At 47.3% G+C, this 18485-nt stretch overlaps 1 protein-coding gene across 1 annotated transcript in view; it reads left to right on the top strand.

Annotated features, from left to right (window-relative positions):
• The window catches only part of RAD21 (RAD21 cohesin complex component), a 2133215-nt gene that overhangs the window by 523565 nt on the left and 1591165 nt on the right, over positions 1-18485 (top strand). The window lies entirely within an intron of this gene.

Genomic DNA, 18485 nt, shown 5'->3' with positions numbered 1-18485 from the left:
TCGCATCCTCTACTCAGGCAATTCCTCAGAGGGATCAAGAATGTGAAACCTCCTAGGAAACCACCATTACCAGCATGGGACTTGAACTTTGTGCTAGAAAAATTGACACTCCCTCCTTTTGAACCAGCAGCAACAGCAGATTTTCAACACCTATCATGGAAAACTGCTTTCCTACTGGCAATTACTTCAGCAAGGAGGGTTTCGGAACTACAGGCCTTAATTGGCAGTACAACCCTTCCTAATCTTCCATCAAGATAGTGTCCATGAGAACTAATCCTACATTTATGCCTAAGGTGGTATCCAGAGTGTCTTTAAACCAGGCAATCCACCTACCTACCTTCTTTCCCAATCCACAGAACAGGGGGGAAAGGCTCCTGCATACCTTGGATGTACATAGACAGTTGCGCTATTACCTGGACAGAACCAAAAGTTACAGAAAAACTGACCAGCTTTTAGTAGCCTATGCAACAGGAAGGGAAGGAAAAGCAATTTCCAAACAGACAATCTCCAAATGGATAGGAAATTGCATAAGATTCTGTTACTCCTACCATGGAAAACCAGTCCCACAGAACATAAGACCTCATTCTACAAGGGCTACAGCCACTACCACAGCTTTCTTACGAGGAGTGGCAACCAAGGACATTATTGAGGCGACTACTTGGACCTCCGTGCATACATTTGCCAAGCATTATAATTTACCTCTATACTCTAGATCCCGAGCAGGGTTTGCAACTGCTGTATTGCAAGGGATCCTAACTACACCATAATTCTTCTTCCTCCTCCCCTAGTTTGGCTATGGTATTCTACCCATTTGTTATGACTGCAGATGCATCCTTGAAGGACATAGTACAGTTTTGTACCTACCATAAATGTAGATGTCCGAACAGGATAGCATCTGCAGTCAGGATTACCCACCCTCCTTCCCCTCTGTGGTACTCCTAGGGTATTTACCCTCCTAATAGCTAGCTGGGGGGGGGGGGTCTCATGGTGTATTTGTTTGTATATATGTACGTACATGCTTATTTTTTGTTTGCCTTCTACTATTTTGGAAACATTGGCATTTATCCAAAATTTAGCTTTCCTAGAGGGCAACTGGCATCTGGGGCAAGAAACACTGAGGAAAATGGGGTCGGCTGATGCCTTTATACCCGAAGACCAGCAGAGATGACGTCTGGTGAAGTGCGACATCAGCCGAAGCCGGACCCAGACTTTGGAATCCGGCCGACCGAAGGGCTGCCTGACGACAGGACAACCCATTTGTTATGACTGCAGATGCTATCCTGTTCGGACATCTACATTTATGGTAGGTACAAAACTGTACTTTGTATAGGTTGATATTGAGGGGGTGAGCAGGGGACTGAATGGACGACCAATTGATATTGGTATCTCCCATGATTATAGTTTCATTACAGATATTAGTTGATAGCCATGAGAGGATTTCTTCAAGTATTGGGACATTGTCTCCTGGGGGAATGTAAAGAGAGGCAATGTATATAGATTTTTGTTTAACTGAAGATGAGCTAGTATTAATTGTGCGTTAGTGAATTTTGGAATGGCTTTATTATAGGGTGTTATGTGTAGGGAGGAAGAGTAGATTAGAGCCACTCCACCACCTTTTCTATGGGGTCTGTCTGTTCTGATGATAGAGTAATTAGGTGGTACTATCTCTCCATTTTTTATGTGGGGTTTTAGCCAGGTTTCAGAAATGGCAAGGATGTCAGGTTTGTTATGGAGTAGCCAGGCATGAAGATTTGGTAGTTTGTCAGCTAAGCTTTGTGCATTAAGAGATGTAAGCAGGATGGATTTGGTTATTGAGGAGGGGGTTGGTCCTGGGTTAGGGTGAATATCACCAGATAAAAGTATGGAAATTAGAAGTTGAGTTATGTAGTAGAGGTATTTGGATTGTTTTGATTGAGAGATGTAAGTTGGAAGATTAGTGGGAGATGATGACAGAGTATTTGAGTATTTAAGAGTGGGGAATTGTTTGTTGAAGGGATATAGTTCTGGGGAGATGGAGATGAAGAAGTTGGATTGTGATGTATGCAGAAGGTAGGTTGTCTGAGAATGGTGAGTAGGTGATGGGAATAAGGTTGGGTAATATAGTAGATGTAGGTAAGGTTTAAGAGGAGTAGTAGTTGAATTGGGAAGGATAAGTATCTTTTAAGCACGTTAGGGTTTAGATGAACAATATAGTGGTGTGTAAGGAGATGGGAGGGATGAGAAGTAAGGCTGATGAGTAAGTGGGTGGGGATAGGAGGAAGGGGTGGAGTTTAGTGGGTGGAGAGGAAGTGGGAGTGGTTAGATGGGTTTAAATGTAGATGTAGTGGGGGTGGGTGGGAATTGGGGGTAGGGGAGCAGAGTGAGCCCGTAGGGCGAACGGAGCGGGCAAGAGCAAGTAGCAGAGGATTCAGCAGAGACTATCAGCAAGCACCATTCACCTGGAGAAGGACAGAGGGACAGGTAATTAGCTGCTAGAAGAGCAGGTGAGGTGCAGGAGAGAGGATAGTGGAGAGGAGGAACTATGAAGAAAGAGTCTGTTAGTAATGACTAGGAGCCAAGGAGGAGTAGAAAGGGGAAAGAATGCAACTGAGTGTCTGCGAGATGATAGCGGAGGAAAGGCAGTGGACGAAGACTAAGAAAACTATGGGGAGGGAGAAGGGCACAAGGGTGAGTTACACTGCCACCTAGTGTGCAGAGTAGGAATTACAGTAGGTAACCAGGAAAGCTGGATAGGTGGGGAAGAGTAAGCTAAGTATCTAGGGAAAAGACAGGAGAAGCTTTTAGTCATGGAGAGCAGTCTGGCTGCTGGTTTACCTGACTCAGTGGCTTTAATTAGCTTACAAGTTTAATTACAAGGCAAGAAATTGGATTAGCTTACAGTATGGGTCAGTAGAGAAACGTACTTTGTAAATTCTGTACAAACAGGTGAGTGCACTGGGCAGCAAAAAAAAGGATTGTCCAATATGGCAAGGCTTGACGTGAATCAGGGGGTCCTTAGACGCCAGGCAGGTCCCTTATTGCAGTGTAGTCCTTAGATTGCTGGGAGGGTGAAAGGTAAGAAAAAAGGGATTAGGATATGATAAAGCAACAAGAAGAGCTTTTAGTGAACAGATAGAAAAGAGGTAGAACAATAGTTCAGCAAGTATTAATAAAAATTAAACTATACATTCTTATGCAGCTACATTAAGAAATAGGCTAGCTTTACACATGCAGACCACAAGTAATCTAAAACACACTATGCAGGAATTGGCAAGGAACATAACATAAATCAGTCAGAGGCATCAAAAAGGCAATTTCCAGCAAGAGGAAGACAATACATGTTGAAAAAGTCAGGCAAGATCACAAATAAGGCACAGGCAACAGCTGCTTGGTAAGATGGTAGTTACTCCCACGGATGTTTGGCTTAATCAACTGAAAAACTATGCTCCCAGCTCCCCCCCTACCCATAATGCCCTGCTACCTCCCTCTAACCCTCAGATCTTGTTTGCCGCAGCTTCTTGAAGCATCTGAGAACGAGCTCCTAGCGTTGGGTTTTGTGAGTGTGTAGATTAACTTTTTTCCACTTAGATTCACTTTTCTCAGTGTGTGACACCCCTTCTCTCCTATCTAACTAGTTTATCGTTAGTGTGTCTTAGTTCTTTAGTGTAATTTTAAATCCCCTCCCCCCTTCTGTCTATGTGTGTGAAGGTGTGTGCGGGTGGGCCTATTTTTTCTTAGTATGTCAGAGGCCCCAAAAGCTATTTTTTCAAAATGCTCAGTGTGGCCATAAGCTGTCCCCAGCGGATGGCCACACTCTGTGCGTTATTTGCCTGGAGTGTAGACCAACTTTCTTCAGGCTGCACTATCTGTGCAGCCTTCAGCCCCAGGGCTTTGAGGGATAGGTGGACTAAGCTAGTCCTCGAGGGCCTTTTGCCCCCGGATTCAGCTTCCTCCTCCTCCCCCTCTGTGGCGCCAGCCGCGGCTGCCGCACCGACTGTTCCCACTCTCCTGGCCGGGATTCAGTCTCCCGCTTCGGCTCAGGAGGAAAGGGAAGCGAGGAAAAAAGACAGGAAGGATTAAGCGCAGGAGAGGGAGACTGGCATCATAGCCACAAAAGGCGGGCCGATTCAGCTCCGTCGGCCCGCCACCTAAGTAGCTAGCCTCCCCTCTTAAGGTCTCCGGGTCTTCCCTCTCCAGGCTTCGATCTCCACGCTTCTCCCTGGAGCCGGAGGAGACCCGGTCACCTTCGAGGTCGTCCAGGCGGCCTTCCTGGCCAGCCTCGACAGCCTCATCCAGGTCCACTAGAAGTTTATCTGACGCGGATATGGATCGGATGATGCTTCTATTTCTTCAGGCCCAGCTGCAGATGGGAGTGATCTTGCCCCCCCCCCCCGGGGGGGGGGGTGGCTTGCCCTTTTTCGCCCCCATTGTTCCTTCTCAGACCTGCTACTGGGGTTCAGAGCTGTCTGATCAGCGTAGCTTTGTAGCTGGGGTGGTGTCTGCGCCGACTGTGTTTCCTAATTCGGCTCAGACTCTACCATCGAGTTTGTTGGATTCCTTTTCGGATCCGAGCTCTCGAGGCCGTGAAATGAGCGTCTGATCCCGGAGGGGTTAGTGTGCCTTCGGCTCCATTGAGGTCTGATCACACTGCCCTTTCGGATCCGATCGGGTAATCTCTGGTGCCGATCCACGCGCCTGATCCGAGGGGACTGCTTTCGGATCCTAGGGAGAGCAGCTCACCCTCCTCATTCGATGTCGTGGAGAAGGTTCTCTCGAGGGATTAGAGGTCCCAGGCTCTGGCTACGGATCCACCTGACATCCCCTCTGACAGGCTCATCTTCCATCATCCGGCCACTGGGAGAGCCTCCGCCTACGTCCCAGATGGTTCCCATGGAGGAACAGGACATTGTTGGTGAGCCCTCCTCAGACAGTCCCCCACTGAGGAGGTTCCTCACAAACGTAAGTGCAAGAGGAGGAACTTGGACTCACTTGAGTCCTTCACAGAAGACACGGACTTGGAGGAAGGGGAAGGTTCCCCCAGGTCACCTCCCGAAGAGGTTTCCTTCGGAGACATTATGGAAATGCTTCGTATTAGAGGGGAGTGTTCAGCCTAAAAGCCTTCCTCGGATGAGTTTCTTTCTGGAGGCGTTCGCAGGCCCATCTACCTCTTGGGTGTCCCCTCCCGCCGATCCCCTGGTGGACCTCATAACTACCAGGGCATGGAAGGAGCCGGACACTGTGGAGCTAATACCCAAAAGACCGGACAGGGTTCTCAGCCCCCCACAGACAGGACAGTTTGGAGCAAAGGTGCCCCTGTAGATGCCATGATGGTGGCGGCTCCCACCAAGAAGGAATTAGCACAGGAAAATTCCTCTGTACATCCTCCAGACAAGGAGTCTCAGGCGTTGGACCGCCTCAGAAAGTGGATGTTCGCTTCAGCAACCTTCTCTGTAAGGTCACTGAACTATATGGCACACGTGATTCGACTACAGCGAGACCTAATCAGAGTATGCTGGGTCACCCCCAGAGTCCATGTCAGCCGAGGACAAATGGACCTTCTCTGCACGAATGGCCACTCTTAAGTCTATTACGAATACCTCCTATGCGGATTCTCTCATGGCACGGAAGGAGCGGATAGAGCCAGCGGAACAGGCAGTGTCTTATGACGACAAGCCTGGTCCGTCTCGGCGGCTTTGCGGAACCCTTCAAGGCGTCCTTCGTGAATGCCCCCTTTGGTTCTACGCTTTTCTGCATGACCGTCTGTGATAAGCTACTACAGAGCGAGAAGGACGGGAAAACGTCTGCCGTCGGGATCTGCTTCTTGGCTCCTCAGAGGTCCTTCTCCAGGAACCAAAGAGGACAGAAGAAGATGTGGTTCCGGAAATCGCAACATTCCCGTTTTGCTCCGGATCCCTTGTCCTTCAGAGGCAGAGGAGGACAGGGTGGACGCTGGCCCAGAGGCAGAGGGTGGCCGAAGAATTTTGGGTTGAGGGAACCCTTTTCCGATCGACCCACGCAGCAACCCTGAGGGGTTGCCCGACTGCTCCTCTCTGGAGGCAGTCGGGGGCGCTTCTCGGAGCATCTAGCACATTGGGAGTCCATTACAACAGATCGCTGGGTGCTCTGGATCATATCCAGAGGTTACTCAATCCCATTCCTAAACACCCCCCCAGGTCGGGGCACCTCCTTGATGTACCACCCAATCAGAGGGAGGTAGCAGCCCTAGAAGTAAAAACTTCTAGAAAAAAGAGCCATCCAGCACGTCTCCCTGGTCATTCCGGATCAGGCTTCTACTCCAGGTTCTTTTTGGTGCCAAAAAAGACGGACTTGTGGCCAATTCTCGACCTGTCCACACTGAACCTGTCAGTTGCCAAAGAGAAGTTCCGGATAGTCACCATACAATCCATTCTCCCACTATTACAGGAGAACGACTGGATGTGCTCCATAGACCTCAAGGATGCGTACTACCATGTTCTAATGGACAGGCGATCCAGGAGGTTCCTCCGCTTTCGGCTGGGAGCCAGCCACTCTCAGTTCAGGGTCCTACCCTTCGGTCTCACCACAGCCCCCAGGGTGTTCACCAAGGTCATGGCAGTTGTAGCGGCCCACCTGAGGCTTCAGGGAATTCAGGTCCTTCCTTACCTGGGCGACTGGCTCCTAGCCGCCCCCACCATGCATCTACTATGTTCAGCGAGAGACTACTTCCTACATCTAGCCCTCTAGGGATCACTGTCCACCACAAGAAATCCTCCCTTCAGCCTACTCAAATTTTGGATTTCATGGGAGCCAGGATAGATGCAATTCAATGCAAAGTCTTTCTGACGTCGGACAGACTGCGCAATCTAAGCTTACATGTTTTGGCTCTTTCAGTCCTCTGTCCGTCCAGCGGAGTTCGTCCTGAGGGCTTTGGCGTCCATGGCAGCGGCAATCAACTTATCTCCGCTCGCGCGTCTGAAATAAGAGGATTCTCCAATGGACCTTGCAGGTCCAGTTGTCCATTTTGCTTCATCCCTTGTCTGCTCCTATTCCTCTCAGCAGAGTTTGCAGGGAATCTCTACTTTGGTGGCTCCATTCTAAGCATCTCCGGGAAGGGCGCCCCTTCTCCATGTCCCCACCCCAAGTCACAGTGACCACGGACGCGTCTCTCCTCGGGTGGGGGGGGGGCATTGCATGGGCCGCACCGTCCAAGGAACGCGGACTTAAGAGACACTTCTGCATATCAATGTCCTGGAGATGAGGGCGGTGCTTCTAGCGTTGCAAGCTCTCCATGCCCTTCTTCCTCTGGGGACTATTGTAATTCAGACATGTCAGTGGTCTGGTACATCAACAAGCAAGGGGGAACCAGATCTTACCCACTTTGCCGAGAGGCCGTGAGAGTGTGGGAATGGGCGATATCCACCAACGGCTTTCTCATAGCAACGCACATACCGGATTGGTCAAACATCCTTGCGGACAAGCTGAGTCGAACTATCCTCTCGCCCTACGAGTGGTCTCTGAACCCCTTAGTAGCGAAAGAGATCTTCCTCAGATGGGGTCAGCCTTGCTGTTGTCTGTTCGCATCGCCTTCGAATGCAAAGTGCAGTGAGTTTTTCGCTCTAATTCCCCCACCAGGGGAAAACCCCAGAGACGCTCTAGTTCGTGCTTGGCCATCCGGTCTTTATGCTTATCCTCCTTCTGTTGATGACAAAATTCTTGTAGAAAGCTGGTCGGTTGGGGAGCAGTGTTATCCTCATAGCCCCATTCTGGCCTCATCAAACATGGTTCCCTTGTCTGCGGTCTCTAGTGCATCCTCCCTGGATCCCCTTCCGGATCTGATTTCTCATCCCCTGGGATTGAGGACCCCCGACCTGGACAACCTCAAACTCTCGGCTTGGTTGATTCAGTTCCCTTGGTGGCTAGGACTCCCGGTATCCCCATCCTCAGTTAAAGCCATTCTGGTGGCCGTTCATAAACACTCCATCAAAAAAATCTACAAGAGTAAATGGAAATGTTTTTCTATCTGGGCGGAGCATAGGAATTTGGACCCCTTTACGGTTTCTATTCCAGCAGTCCTCGATTTTTTTATCTCAAGTTTTCCATCAGAGCGCTAGCTCTTCAACCGTTAAAGTTCATCTGGCAGCAATTTCCCAATTTCACATTGGAAACAAATTTGGTCCCCTGGCATCATCTAAGATCTGCAAGACCCTTCTGGAAGGCACCTTCCTTTTGAGATCCCCTGTTAAGGAAGCAGTCCCTCCATGGGATTTAACCCTAGTTCTCCAGGCTCTGACTGGTCCTCCCTTTGAGCATGCAGCTTCGGTTGACTTAGTTTGTATCTTGGAAAACTGCCTTCCTGATTGCCATTACTTCAGCCAGAAGAATATCGGAGCTTCAGGCTCTTTGCAGTAAGCCCCCATAAATCATTTTTCATAAAGGCAGAGTTTCCCTTAGGACTAACCCCTCTTTTCTACCTAAAGTGGCTTCCGAAGCCAATATCAACCAATCTATCAACCTGTCTGTTGTCTTCTCTAATTATCTCATCAAAGGAGAGTATAGACTCCATTGTTTGGATGTACTTAGATGGTTACAATTTTACCTACACAGAACAGCTGTTTTTCGAAAATCGGAACAGCTCTTCGTTTCATTTGCTAAGTCCTGTCTGGGTAAACCAGTGACTAAGGTAACCTTAGCTAGGTGGACTTCACAATGCGTTCTACTTGCGTACAGAAGCTCTGGTTGACCTGAGCCCGTGCGTGTTCGGGCACTCTACCTGTTCTGTGGCTACTTCTGCGGCCTTCTGGTCGAAGGTCCCTCTGGATGACGTGTTTAGCTGCTACTTGGGCTTCCTCTCACTTTCATTGCACATTATAAATTGGATCTGATTTCCAGGGGAAGGGCGTCCTTTGGCTCTGCAGTGCTCCGGAATATCCTCCCATAAGGGCCTCCCAAGTTGTGGTAGCTGGGGACTCTGTCCCACAGGTTGCTGATCAAATGAAGTTAACTACTTCAGATAAAGAAGTTACGTACTCACCATAACGTTCCATCTGAGTAGGTAACTTTATTTGTCTGCAACCAGCCATCCCTCCATCCCCCGGACCTTTACTTCATTCTTGAAGGATCATGATATGTCACTTTCCAGATTACATCAGGTGGAATGTTCAGGTAGTTCTTCCTTGTGTTATAGTAGTGTGGTATGATACTATGGCAAACTCTGAGTGTTAGGGAGATAGCAGGGCATTATGTGTGGGGGAGGAGCTGGGAGCTCGGTTCTTTGCTAGGATAGCTGCCGGCTCTTATCCGAATCGGATCAGATACCAACAGGTTGCAGACAAATTAAGTTACCTATTCAGATGGAACGTTCTGGTGAGTACATAACTTCTTTTTTTTGTGTATGCATGCTTATTGGCATAATTTAGCCTATCATTTTAGGGGCACCTAACATCTAGGGCAAGAAAAACTGAAGAAAATGGCGTCTGCTGCATCTTTTATAGCCCTGGCACAGTGACGTCAGGGAAGAGGCGACAGCAACTGACGCTGGACCTAGACTTTGGAACTTGGGCCGACTGCGGGTAGCCTGCCAGCAGGATAACCCAATTGTAATGACTTCAACAGTGAATACACTCTAACATCTACATGTATGGTAAGTACACAACTGTACTATTTCCACAGTACTAAGTGAGGTCATACAGGCTGAGCATAATACTCTAGCCCCGTCCCGGTCAAGGCAACACTGGATGTTCATGTTTCACTGTTGCAGTCATCACCTGTGGGTTATCCCTGCTGTGGTAGCCTTCGGCTGACCCAAATAGGGTACACAATCAACACGAAGAAATGACACCCTCAAGGAAGATAATTTTCTTTGGAGCCATGCTGGACACATCCCAAATGACCTTCCTATACCCAGAAAACCAGAGCTTCCTGCCTCTCTACTTTACCCAGCTTGCTTCCAGAAGTCACCTAACCATGAGGAAGTTCCTGTAAGCCTTTGGGTACATGGCATCTTGCATCCTTCTAATTATTCTGGCCAGGCTTAACATGTGAAAACTTCAGTGGTATCTAAAGAACCTTTGGTGTCAGCACTCAATCTCGAGACCTCTCTCTCTCTCCCTCTGATCCCCTGTGTAAGGGCTGAGATTAGTGTTTCACTGTTGCAGTCATTGCACTTGGGTTATCCTGCTAGCAGGCTACCCGCAGTTGGTCCGAATTCCAAAGTCCTGGTCCGGCATCTATTGCTGTCGCCTCTTCCCTGACAGTGCGCCAGAGGTATAAAAGATGCAGCCGACGCCATTGCTGCGCGGTGCCCGAAGCAAAAGCAGTTCGCAAGTGCCGGTCGGCAGACTCCTGAGATTTTCAAAATCGAGTTTCAGATCCGAAGTCTTTAATAAAGCTAAGTACCCCGTTGGGGAAACTTTTTTCTTGCTCCAGACAGAGGTCAGAAAAAGTTAACAATTGTATTTCTTGTGGGAAGCAAATACCTTATAAGGATTTCCATTCTTACTGTATTCCTTGCTTTAGGCCCTGACCACGAAGTTGCTAGTTGTCTATTTTGTGCTAGATTTGACCAACGCCCTAAGCGTCGGTACGACTTTGCTCTTCATTATTTTGGCAGAAGGTTTAACTACATAATGCTGTCAGAACAGACTGGAATTCATAAAAACCGCAAGGATAAAGACATGGACAAGCATCCGAGGTCCAAAACCGATGACGAAGCCTCTTCTAGGCCAGTCTCCGGTTCACTGGTGCTCAGTGAAGCGCTTTCGCACCCGCTGACTCCGCTACCTCAGAGCCACAGGCCGCCTCAGACTCTCACGTGGAGACAGCTAGGCCTCTGGATACTCAAGGTATTGGCCCTTCAGAGGATAATCCCTCAGATGGGTCCGGAGCCGCTGAGCAGGCATCTGCTTCTGAGGGTGTCTTCAGACCTACACAGATGTTCTGCGTCTCACATTGCTGCAGTCATAACCTGTGGGTAGTCCGCTGTCCTCGATCGGCCCGAATACCAAAGAGCTGGGCTGGCGTCTGTCATTGTCGCCTAGAGCTGACATCAGTACGTCGTATTACATAAGCGCATGACCGACGCCATATCCTCAGTCTTTCTTGCCGCGTGGTCCGAAGCAGAAGCAGCGTTTGCAAGTGCTGTTCGGCGTTCTGAAATTTTCATTTATCGAGTTTCAGACCGAAGACCAAGTTGGGCTAAGTACCCCGTTGGGGAAATCTGTTTTTTCTTGCCTCAGTTATCCGGATGTCAGAAAAAGTTAATAATTGCATTTCTTGTGGGAAACAGATACCTCATAAGGATTTTCATTCTTTGTGTATTCCTTGCTTAGGGCCTGAGCACGACATGGTCGGGTGTTGCTTTTGTGCTAGATTTAATAAGCGCACCATTAAACGGAGATTAGACTGTGCCAGGCTTGTTTTTGGTAAAAGGTGTAACTATAACATGCCGTCGGATCCTCCGACGCCCGCTACCGCTAAAAAGCGTAAAGATAAATCTTTGAAGTCTAAGCAGGATGAGTTGTCCGTTGCGGACGCCTGTTCTTCGGAGCCTCCGGTTGAACCTGTGGATCCTGCTGAGGGTTCGGCTGAATTCCATGGGGAACCTTTACTTTTACAGTAGTTGGCCTCTCAGGAGTTAGGCCCGGCTGAAGGTGCTTCTCAGGTGTCTGTAGTTCCATCTTTACAGAAGGTTATTAGGCCTTCTACTTCAGCGGCTAAAGCTCATGCTAAGGCCAAACCTTGTCATGTTGGCCCTGGTCATAGTTCTAGCTCTCCAGCCCCTGTTCCTAAAAAGCATATGTTAAAAATGGCTGAGGACTTGATTACTTTGATCAGGGGTTCTATGCCCCCCCGGAGAAGAGGCCTAGGGTGGAGGCAGATTTAGAGGGGATGGATCATTCCTCTGACTACTCTGATTCCTCAGCTGAGGAAATTCACGAATTCCCTTCTTATTTGGATTCGGATGCAGAGGACTCCTGTCCTTCTGCTTCTCCAGAGGATTTTTCTTTTTCTGAGACTTTACATTCCATGAGGGAGCATTTCAAGTGGGAAGGTCAGGATTTTTCGGATTCTCGGAAACGGCTTAGGGAATTTTTGTTTCTGCCACAGCATAGGCCCTTGGCTATTCCTCCTGTCTTAGAAGTTGTTCAGGATGTTTTTTCTGAATCTTCCCTTAATCCTGATTCTTTACCTCCTGAGTTCCTGAAGCACACAAGTATTTGTACAAGAGTCCTAGAGCTGATCCGGAAACTATTACTCAAGGTCTGAAGGGTATTAGGGCTTCTGTGGCTAAGAGTCCAGTTCCTTTGGATAAAGATTCTAGAGCTTTAGATAGATGGGGGAAAAAAGTGTACACCTCCTCTACGTTAGCTATGAGGGCTTTGAATTGCCAATTTCATATGCTGAAGTATCAGAATTTTTTGTTAGGCCAATTGCAATCTAAGGTGGATGCTTTATCTGAGGGTATAGAGTGTAAGGAGCTTCAGGAGTTGGTTCATGCATCAGATCAAGTTGGCAAACATTCTTTGCAGTGTGGTTTCGATGCTCTTCAGGCTGCATCCAGGGTGGCTGCTACAGGTTCAGTTATTCGTAGGCATGCCTGGCTTAGGGATCAAAATTTGTCAGAGCATGTTAAGGCTCTGATTTTGGATGCTCCTCTTCAATCCGAAGTACTTTTTGGTCCTTCTGTGGAATCTGTTTTGAAAAAGATTGAAGATAAGGCCTAAGTCTATGCAGACGGTCAAAGATTTTATGCAGGTGCAGCCCCCTAAGTTTAGTAGGAATTGGCCTGCTAGAGGATGGTCTTTTCCTTCTTCGGATCATCAGTCTAAGGGCAGGTCTAGGCGTGGTAGAGGCAGAGCTCACGCTCAGGGTTCTAGGACTTGGAGTTCTCCTGCGCAGTCTTCTGGTGAGGGCAGGGGTCAGCCTTTTCGTAAACAGTCCCAATGACCTGTATCTTCCGCTGCCAGACCCTTCTCTACTGGCAGCTCCTCTAGGAGGAAAGTTGGGACTTTTCAAACAAAACTGGCATTTGGTCACCCAGGACAAATGGGTGTTGGATATAATAAATCACGGCTACAAGTTTTATTTTCACTTTTCCTCCTTTCAAAGGCATGCCGGATGTGCCTCCTCAGCAAAGGATGGAGGCTCAGGAGCAAATTTCTTTACTTTTACAGATGGGGGCAATTCAGGTGGTCCCTCCGTCAGAAGTAGGCCTAGGTTTTTATTCCCGTCTATTCCTAGTGCCAAAGAAAGGAAACACTTGGAGGCCAATTCTGGATTTGTCCATTCTCAATACCTACCTAGACATTCCAAAGTTCAAGATGTTAACATTACAACAACTTCTGCCTATGCTGGGCAAAGATCACTGGATGGTAACCCTGGATCTCAGAGGCCTATCTTCACATCCCTATCAGGCCCAGCTGCAGGAGATTCCTGAGATTTCGGGCTGGTACTTCTCATTATCAGTTCTCTGCATTGCCCTTTGGCTTATCTGCTGCACCCAGAGTATTCACAAAAGTTCTGGCTCCTGTAATTGCTTTTTTCAGACAGAGAGGAATACAAATTTATCCTTATCTGGACGATTGCCTGATTCTTGCTCAAAACAAAGACAAGTTACTACAACATCTCCAGTATGTAATGACAGTTTTCAGGTGCCTAGGGTATTCTGTGAACGAAATAAAGTCCAGTCTAGTGCCCTGTCAGGACATGTGCTTTCTGGGTGTGAGACTGAATACAGCTTCTCAGATGGCATTTCTGACCCCGGACAAACAAAGAACTCTTCATCTATACTTCCAGCAGTTATCAGTAATGTCCAGGCTGACTGCAGGGACAGTCCTTCAAGCCTTGGGGTTCATGGCATCTTGCATTCTAGTACTTCCCAATGCCAAACTGCATATGAGGAAGCTACAATGGTATCTCAAAAGTGTGTGGACTCAACACTGCCACGGTTTGGACACTGTCATTCGGATTATACCTTGCATCCAGAAGGAATTCTTGTGGTGGGCTCAGGAATGTCACCTAAACAAGGGACTCTCTGTGACCCGACCAGAGGCAAGTCAGATCCTAACGACTGACCCGACCAGAGGCGAGTCAGATCCTAACGACAGATGCCTCGGACTTGGCTTGGGGAGCACACTTCAATGGGAAATGGATACAAGACATGTGGCCTCCCAAACTACTACATTTGCATATCAACATGGAGATGTTAGCAGTCCAATTTGCTTTGATGGCCTTCAAGGATCTACTGCAGCCGGGACAGGTGTTAATTCAAACAGACAACACAACAGTCATGTGGTACATCAACAAGCAGGGGGGAACCCATTCCTACCCTCTTTGCAGATGAGCAATGGTTTTGTGGGAAACTTCTCTGAGTTTGCAAATCAGTCTTCAAGCACGGTTTCTGCCAGGAGCACAGAACTCCCTAGCAGATGTACTGAGCAGGCAAATTGTGGATCCCCACAAGTGGAAACTGGATTCTCAGGTATTCAAACAATTGACCGTGGCTTGGGGAACTCCAGACATAGATCTGTTCGCTTCTCCACTGAATTTTCAACTGCCAAAATTTTGCACAAAGATGTTCCACCCAAATGCTTGGAAAGTGGATGCTCTATCTTTCAGTTGGAACAACCTTCACGTTTATGCTTTTCCTCCTCTGCCTCTTCTTCCCAAGGTACTCTTAAGTCAGGCGGGACAAGCCTTGCATGATTCTAATAGCACCAGATTGGCCATGTCAACATTGGTATCCTCTGCTGAGGAGTTTAATTCGGGAGCCTCCTTGGCTTCTGCCACAGGTTCCTCATTTGTTATCCCAGTCAAACAATCATTTTCTCAACGTTCGGGTGCAGTCCCTGCATCTGACAGCCTGGCGTATTCGGTGATGGAGCCGGTGGGGTCTCAGCTTCCTCAACAGGTTTTAGATGTCATTTTGGAAGCCAGGCGGCCTAGTACTAGAAAAGTTTATGCTGTTAAATGGAAGAGATTTTTTCTTTGGAGCACAGCAAAGGGCTTTGATGTTTCAGTGCCTAATTTGAGTTTTGCACTACAGTATCTTACTGAATTACTGGACAAGGGTTTGTCATTCTCTTCTGTGAAGGTTCATGCTGCAGCCATTTCTGCTCACTATGATTGTGACCCTCCTTTATTTTCTCACCCTTTGTTCAAACAATTTCTTAGAGGGGCAAAGAATATAAGACGCCCACGTAGAGCTCCTACTCCTTCCTGGGATCTCAATTTTGTGTTGGAGAAGCTTACTTTACCTCCTTTTGAACCTGCAGCTACGTCTGAATTGAAGTTTTTGTCTTGGAAGACTGCTTTTTTGTTGGCCATTACTTTTGCTAGGAGGGTATCTGAATTGCAGGCACTCATGGCAGTTGAACCCTTTCTGATATTTCATAAGGATAGAGTTTCTTTGCGAACTAACCCTACTTTTATGCCTAAAGTGATTTCTAATGTGGCCTTGAACCAGTCTGTTCATTTGCCTACCTTTTATGCTGATCCCCAAAATAAGGGGGAAAAAGTCTTGCATTCTTTGGATATCCACAGGCAGTTACGTTACTATTTGAGCAGAACTAAGGAGTTCAGACAGACTCAACAGTTATTTGTTTCTTTTGCTTTGGGTTCACAAGGGAAAGCTGTTTCAAAGCAGACTATTTCAAAGTGGATTGGTCAATGTATTGCTTTTTGTTACTCTCATCATGGGAAGAATGTTCCTGCTGGGATCAGACCTCATTCTACTAGGGCTACTGCCACGTCTACTGCTTTTTTGAGGGGTGTAGCTACTAAGGATATTTTGGAGGCAGCTACTTGGAGTTCAGTACACACTTTTACTAAGCATTACCATCTCCCTCTTTATTCCAAGTCCAGGGCTGGGTTTGCCACTGCAGTTTTACAGGGCATGTTAGCAGCTCCTAATGCTATTTAGTTTGCCAGCCTTCCTTTTCCTTTGCTTTGGGATTCTACCCACAGGTTATGACTGCAGCAATGTGAGACGAAGAACATAGTACAGTTTTGTACCTACCATAAATGTAGATGTTCGAGGATCTACATTGCTGCAGTCCACTTATCCCTCAATCCTTCCCCTCTATAGTTTGTGGTTGCTGTGTTTTTTATTTTAGGATTATCTTTGTTTCCACACTGGTAGTTGGGCGTTTACTATTTTGGCTCTGGCCTTCTTTCATTCTTAGGTCTTCTGACATCTGGGGCAAGAAAGACTGAGGATATGGCGTCGGTCATGCGCTTATGTAATACGACGTACTGACGTCAGCTCTAGGCGACAGTGACCGACGCCAGCCCAGCTCTTTGGTATTCGGGCCGATCGAGGACAGCGGACTACCCACAGGTTATGACTGCAGCAATGTAGATCCTCGAACAGCTACATTTATGGTAGGTACAAAACTGTACTTTTTATATAAAGCCTACTTTAGCATCCAAGGCAAAGTCTAAAACAGTTGTAAAGACAAGGAAACCAGTGCAACATTCTCCAGGACAGGCTTCTATGCCTATGAAACAGATGCTCACAATGACCGAAGACCTAATTACTTTGATCAGGGGTTCCCATCCCCCTCCTGATAAGAGGCCTAGGCAATACACTGAATATGATTCCTCTGATCAGGTTTCCATTTCATCTGATTCCTCTTCTGATCAGAGATATTCTGTTCCTCCCTATGAGGATTCTGATGCTGAAGATTCTATTCTTGCAGCTTCTCCTCCTGAGGACTATTCTTTTGGGGAAACTGCATACCATGAGGGAGCATTTCCATTGGGAGAGCCAGGATTATTCCGTTTCTAAGAAAAGACTTGGAGACTTTCTTTTACTTCCTCAGCACAAACCTCTTGCAATTCCCACTGTTCTAGACATAGTAGATGTTTTTCCAGAGTCCGGCCTGTCTCCAGACTCTCTACCTCCTGCCCCTGTTAAGCTGGACAGATACTACAGGGTCCAGACTTCCATAAATTTCTTTGCAAAACCCTGCTGCTTACTCGGAAACTATCTCACAGGGTCCCCAAAGGGGTCAAGGCTGCTTCTGCCAAAAACCCTGTCCCCTCAGACAGAGATTCTAGGGCTTTGGACAGTTGGAGGAAAAAAGTTTACACTTCTGCTACCTTGGCTGTAAGGACTTTAAGTTGTCAGTTTCATATGCTCAAATATCAGCAATACTTAATGTTTGTGTTGAAACAAAAAATGTTGACAAATTCTGAATGTTCTGAGAACAAAGATTTGCATAATGTATTGCATGCAGCTGAACAAGTGGGAAAACATACTTTGCAATGTGGCTATGATTCACTGGAGACCTCGTGCAGGGCCGCTGTTACAGGTTCTGTTATTAGAAGGCATGCTTGGTTAAAGGAACAGAATCTGCCTGATCATGTTAAAGCAAAATTATTGGATGCTCCATTACAGCATGATACTTTGGTGTTGAGGCAGAAAAGGTGTTAAAGAAAATGGAGGATAAGGCAAAATCTATGCAGACAGTGAAGGATTTCTTACAGGTACAGCCACCCAGATTTAGCAGGAACTGGCCCTCTAAGAATTGGTCCTTTCCAGTGTCAGACCACAGAGGCAGATTCAGACGCCCTAGAGGCAGGCAGCAGCCCCAGGGCTCATACAGGCCCAAACAATGGGGTGCTTCTACCTCCAAAAGCGAAGAAGACAAATCACAACCTTATAGAAAACAGTCCCAATGACTTCCCTCTGCCAATGCCAAGCACTTATTTTTTTGCAGCACCCTTAGGGGGAAAGCTAGCATTTTTTTCACGAAACTGGCACAAGATCACCCAGGACTAATGGGTCTCAAATGTAGTCTCTCAGGGTTACAGGTTCTACTTTCACAATGTAGTCTCTCAGGGTTACAGTTTCCACTTTCACACCCTTCTAAAGGCAAAAGGCATGCCACACCTGCCACGCAATCAATGGCAAGATGCACAAAAACAAGTTTCATCTCTCATGGACATGGGGGCTATTCAGCCAGTGCCACACCAAGAGCAGGGACAGGGATTTTACTCAAGACTTTTCTTTTTACCAAGAAAGGACAAAGCCTGGAGACCAATTCTGGACCTGTCTATTCTAAATACTTTTCTGGACATCCCAAAATTCAAAATGTTGACTCTACAGCAGCTTCTGCCCATGCTGGACAGGAAGGCTTGGCTTGTAACTTTGGACCTCAGAGGCAAACCTGCATGTCCCAGTCGGACAGTCTTGCAGAAGATACCTCAGATTCATAGCTGGCTCACTGCACTTCCAATTCTCTGCACTGCCCTTTGGCTTATCTACTGCGCCCAGGGTCTTCAAAAAGTGCCTGGCACCAGTAATTGCATTTTGCAGACAAAGAGGAATTCAAATATACCCTTACTTGGACGACTGCCTTATTCATGCAAAAGACAAAGATATTCTACTACAGCATCTTGCATTTGTAAAAAGATTACTAATTTGCCTAGGGTACACAATAAATGAAAATAAATCAAAACTAGTACCCTCTCAAGAGATAGTATTCCTGGGTGCAAGCTTAAATACAACTGCCCAGATGGCTTCT

The sequence above is a fragment of the Protopterus annectens genome, chromosome 3.part1 (genome assembly GCF_019279795.1).
Source record: "Protopterus annectens isolate FY-2018-M chromosome 3.part1, PAN1.0, whole genome shotgun sequence".
Lineage (NCBI taxonomy): Eukaryota > Metazoa > Chordata > Ceratodontiformes > Protopteridae > Protopterus > Protopterus annectens.
The sequence above is the reverse complement of the archived record's forward strand: the minus strand, read 5'-3'. Positions and strand labels throughout refer to the sequence as shown.